Source organism: Suricata suricatta, chromosome 8 (genome assembly GCF_006229205.1).
Source record: "Suricata suricatta isolate VVHF042 chromosome 8, meerkat_22Aug2017_6uvM2_HiC, whole genome shotgun sequence".
Classification (NCBI taxonomy): domain Eukaryota; kingdom Metazoa; phylum Chordata; class Mammalia; order Carnivora; family Herpestidae; genus Suricata; species Suricata suricatta.
In genome coordinates, this window is record NC_043707.1 from 80,059,282 (window position 1) to 80,064,895 (window position 5,614).

Below are 5,614 nucleotides of genomic sequence, written 5' to 3' on the forward strand. Positions count from 1 at the left end.
TACTACATGGCAATGAGAGGGAATGACATATGGCCCTTTGTAGGAAAGTGGATGGACCTTGAGGGTGTCATGCTGAGTGAAGTAAGCCAGGCAGAGAAGGACAGAAACCATATGTTTGCACGCATAGGTCTAGCAGGAAAACAAGAGAGACCTAATGGAGAACCAGGGGGAGCGGAGGAGGGAGAGGGAGTTGGGGAGAGAGAGGGATGCAGAACTTGAGAGACTATTGAATGCTGAGAATGAACTGAGGGTTGAAGGGGAAGGGGGAGGAGGGAAAAGAGATGGTGGTGATGGTGGAGGGCACTTAAGGGGAAGAGCACTGGGTGTTGTATGGAAAACAATTTGACAATAAAATATTATGGAGAAAAAAAAAGAATAGGTCTGCTCAAGATTGAGTATATTAGTGCACTTGGAAATAGGTTCTGTAGATTGGTGCCACAGTGAAAACTTCACCGATGGTCGGATGGCAGTTTAGTAGGATGCCTCTTGGGACCAGACATTGATCTAAGACCTTTATGCATCTAGGAGCCTACGGTTTTTCAGGGCAAAAAGGAAGAATACGATATTCTATCTGCCAGATGATTTGCAGCAGGGCCTAACATACATTACACTTAGCTAAGTCCTCCAAACCCACTTAGAGTCATGCAAATCAATGCCTGATTTAAACTGTGTGTCGTATGGCATGCTCCAACTTATCACCACGACGCATATGGTGCAGGGAGGTTATATTCCATTTTCTGCTCCAACAAGTTGTTCACTGTATAATAAAAGCATTTTTTGGGGGGGGTATGGCCTCTACAAATTAAAAAAAAAATCAAAAAGAATAAAAGAGAGAAAGAGCCTTGGACGTGTTTTGGTCTACAAATTTGCATCGGATTTTCCTAGTCGTTAGAGTGAATTAGCTGATTGTGCTGTAACAAGCCTTAATTTAACTAATAAGAGTCAGCACACTGGTTTCACGTGACAATTGTAACCTCTGAAAGTGATCAATTAAGACATCACAATCTGTTTCATGACAACATATCGGGACGCCGCAGCTGTGCAGATTATGAGGTCAGCAGCTGACTAACAACTTGAGGGCAAACATTGGCAACAACAGCCTCTTGTTTATGTAACAAATATGTAATTGGGCAGAGTGCTAGGAATGTAATGGCTTGGGGCATAGGTGGTGATCTTTAAACTGTCCCTTTCTTTTACATATTGTCACCATAGCTGGAGTCCTAAGAGCCTTCCATGTACCTATCCTGCTTGGCCACTGTCCTGCCTCGCTGCCAGACCTCCTAAATGAGGTACCAGAAGGCGTGGCTGCACATTGTGACCACTCTATTTGCCACTTGGCTGCAGGGACCATTTTACAGTATGTTGGGAGAGCAGGGCTGGATAATGAAACATTCCTAATCAGCATCAGAAGCTGCAGGTAATACCAAGAGCTTGCTAAGGCCTCATTTATGCCTTTGAAGACCCTTCAAACTACAGTAAGCCATGATAAAAAGAAAGAAATACCTAGCACTGAACGGACGGTTTGACCCGAGAGCTGCTCTTATATGGTTATCTCGTTCCTTTTATTAGCTTTATCGCTACATCTTGTGATCTCAACTTTCTTTGTTAAAATGTACTGCTGTTTCTTGAACTCATTTATATTATTTGACTTGGGGCCCTTGCTCGAAAATGTATTCCATATGTCTCCACTCGCCTGGTTCTGCCTCAGTAAGCAGTTTCTTCCCAGATTGAGGCCCTGGATTTTCTGAGACCTTTGGAAAAATTTAGCCAGCTCCACGTTATCAAGCCTTATCTTAATTTTGAATTTTCCTTTTTTAGATGACTTGACTTTATTTTTTTGTTTCATTTAAAACAAACGTAACCTCTTCATCTTGTTCTATTGCACACTCAGAAACATCACCAAGCCAAATGCTTTGGTTGGGCTTGCGCTGTGTCTATAAACTGAGATCACCACAATATTCAGCCGTCTGACTGGGCAACTGTGTTTAGGTTAACAGAAAGCCCACAAACATCAAACACTTGCTTTTATTTAAAATCTAACATATTGAGAGGCACCTGGGTGGCTCCCTCAGCCCAAGTCGGTGGCTCACTCTCGATTTCTCTTGATTTCAGCTCAGGTCATGGTCATAGAGTGGTGAGGTTGAGCCCCATGTCGGGCACCACACTGAGTGTGGAGCCTGCTTAACATTCTCTCTCTCTCTCTCTCTCTCTCTCTCTCTCTGCCTCTCCCCCTTCACCTTGCCCCATTCCTCTACTTGTGCTCTCTCTAAAAAAAAAAAAAAAATCTAAATGTTGATTTTTTTTTTAACGGTAAGATCACTACATTATTTTTGGGTATTTCTCCCTTGCAAAAGTATACAAACCTTGTATCTGCCTATCTGGTTATGAACACTCCACTTGTGGAAAGTTAAGAATTTGGTGACTTCCATTGAACAACCAAGTAATTTTTACTTAGTACGTAATCTGTGAAAGGCAGCATGAAGGGTAAAATAATTTTAGAATTCTAATCAGTGTGAGCTTTTAATCTTAGTCCACAGCTCTGAGGCACAGTGGAGCTCGATGATTAACTAGGGTCAATTCATGCACTATTTTAAAGGCCTGAGGGATTGCCTTGAAAAACAAGTCCTTTCTCTGCTAAAATGAATTGTGACATTTTGCCTCCTTACAAGAAAAAAGGACCCGGTTCCTATGGTGGGCACAGGGAAAGGATGGGAGATGGAGGAAAGGAACAGAGTGAGAAAGATAAATAAGCATCATGTATTATATTTATTGATGGAAACATGACTGAACACCTATTATGGACCAGTCACCCTACCCAGCCAGCACTTTCCTACATAATTCCATTCATTCTCATAATAAATTCTTCACAAGTTACATTTTTCTTTCCCATTATACAGTTGGGGAAATTGAGATATCAGATATCTTTTCAGGTTAAAAAGAGGAGCATATGTTATCTTTTATGAAATGCACTGACAGCACTAAGAAGGGAGAGCTATTATAGAAATATTTACTATTAATTTGCATTATTCCTAATATACACATGGGCAAACACCTCAAGTCTCACCCAGTATTGTATTAAAATTATTTATATTAAATTATAAATTAATGATTTTAAACAGCTTGGTGAACAAGAATTTCACAAAAAGAGGACAATGTTTCCAAATTGATGAAAGGCTCCTTAGGAATACTAGCATTTGCATATAAGCAGAATTAACCTCTTTTTTCTAGCAATGGCATTAGCATGGCATATGGAATTAAGTGGAATTTTTTTATTATTTTCAATTTGAAATATGGAAATATGGCTATAACTTCAGTCTAAGATAAAAACGAATTTTACTAGCATTGGCTGGTTCTCCACATCTTTTTTTAAAGTTTACTTATTTATTTTGAGAGGGAGAGCACAAGTAGGGAAGGGGTAGAGAAAGGAGAGAGAATCCCAAGCAGCCTCCACACTGTCATGTGGAGCCCGACTAGGTGCTCAATGTCAGGAACTGTGAGATCATGACCTGAGCTGAAACCAAGAGTCCAAAGCTCAACGGACTGAGTCACCCAGGAGCCCCATACCTTTACTTAATTTGTTTTTCAAAACTTTTTCATAACAGCAGTGAGTTGTCTTTCTTTCTGAAACATTAAGTGATTATAGTCTATGTCTGAAGTAAAAAAGGACACGGGAGATGATGTTTTTAGCAGCTGTTCTCCATGGCTAAAGGGTATATCTCCCCCTATGTGAAAACCCCCTTGAGGTAAATTCACTTTAGAAGCCCACAATGCCTGCTTTCAAGTCCTTGGGAATCCGAGGGAGCTCAAGACTGCCCAGCCCTTCTCTAACTCAGGAGTTGTTCTCTCCTCTGTACTTATAAAAATTCCAAAACACTGGCTGATCGGGATCCTGTGTTTCTAATGCCTATTTTTAATTTTTATTTTATTAAAAGCACGAGTGTTTGGCACAAAAATGAATTCTGTTTGCAAAAATGCTGAAGAATGCAAACCCAGGGAAATCAAGAAGGTCCTATATTCTCTGATCCTATGGGGAAGGATGGGAGGAAAGTTAGCTATTCTTTCCTTCTTTTTAAGAATCTGTGCATTTTTACAACGAGTGAGCTTTATTCTTCTGTGCTTAAATATTATTTAAATAGACTCTAGAAATCAATTTACCATGACATGCTTGATCCTTACCTGGTTTAAAAAAAAAAAAAGGAACAATTACCCAGATTAACAGGTTATTCACTCTGATTGGCAACTTTATCCTTTTTTATTTTTTATTTTTTTTTACTTTTCAGTCACTTTTCTCTTGAAATTAACACATACATAGTGAAAGAACTCTCCCATTTCTCTGCTCTAAGTTCACACACACACACACACACACACACACACACACACGCACGCAGATACATATAAACACTCATACACACATGGTTACCCTTATCCAGCTAATGAGACCACTCACTCTACTGGCCACTTTATTCATTCTGCTCCTTACCAATGCTCTGGAAAATTCCCCTTCCCTCTTCTCTGGGTAAGACCTGACGAATTGTCCTGTCTTTTTTGAATGATATACTGGGACAAGTGCCAAGCACTTTACATTTTAATCAGCAAGAAGAATGAAATATTTAACCTTTCCTTTTTTTCTCTGTGAATAAACTTATAGACAAGATAATTAGAGCTTATAGAATAGATAATTAAATTCTGTGAATTAAAACTTGCAAAACTGTGGTTTCACCAGCAAGGAGAAATGGCCATGGACGAAAGGTCACCTGTCAACCAGTTCTAGTTATTAAATCTCTGTATTTATCACTAAGGTGGCTCTATGGAAAACGAAGGTCAAGACATTAAATTATGAAACAGTCAGGATTAGAAAAGGTCACCAAAAACTCAAGTAAAATTTAACCAAACCTGCTAATTCTGCACCCTAGAAGCAAGCAGCCACAGCCGGTGATGAAACATAACACTGGAGAGCGCAAATCTCTCTCTCCATTTTAGCCCCGTACTGAAAATGAATTTCTATCTGATGCCTTGAAGTCGAAAATGAAACTCGCTCCTCTTAAATAAAAACAGGAGCTTCGATAAATATTTCAGAATGAAAATCATGTTTGAATCAAACTAGCTTAAATTATTAAAAACATTGTTTTACATGACTCTAAGGGTTGCTTTCATTTCAACCTTAAGAATGCAATTTAAAATATTGGCCACGGGGCACTCCTGGCACCCTAAGTGCTTTACAGGACAATTAGCAACTCACCACTCACTAATTTACTACTTTAATATTGAAACAAATGAGATCTTTGCTTTTCATCATCCAATTTGAATGAATTTGAGCAAAGCAAGTTGAACAAAACTCCAGAGATACACTCTTCAGTTTGCTGTCGTTTATTTCTTTACTCTTCGTGAATGCCTTTAGAGTTTTAGTTTTAGAGGCTTCAACATGTATAATGATGCCATTGGGGAATAGATTTTGCCTTTATTCTCCTTGATGTTCTTTTGAGGTCTTGCAAGTAAAAGGTACAAAAGAGGCATTAACAATCTGGCATTGTTTTTATTGCTTGACAAAGAAAAAAATGTATTTTAATTTTTCCCGTGTTTCAGGAATGATTAAGCAAGCTGTTTTCATCTACAC

General features: G+C 39.0%; 1 protein-coding gene across 4 annotated transcripts in view; it reads right to left on the reverse strand.

Moving 5' to 3' along the window:
- Window positions 1-5,614, reverse strand: part of ST6GALNAC3 (ST6 N-acetylgalactosaminide alpha-2,6-sialyltransferase 3) — a 516,687-nt gene that overhangs the window by 200,450 nt on the left and 310,623 nt on the right. The gene's annotated exons all lie outside the window — the stretch shown is intronic.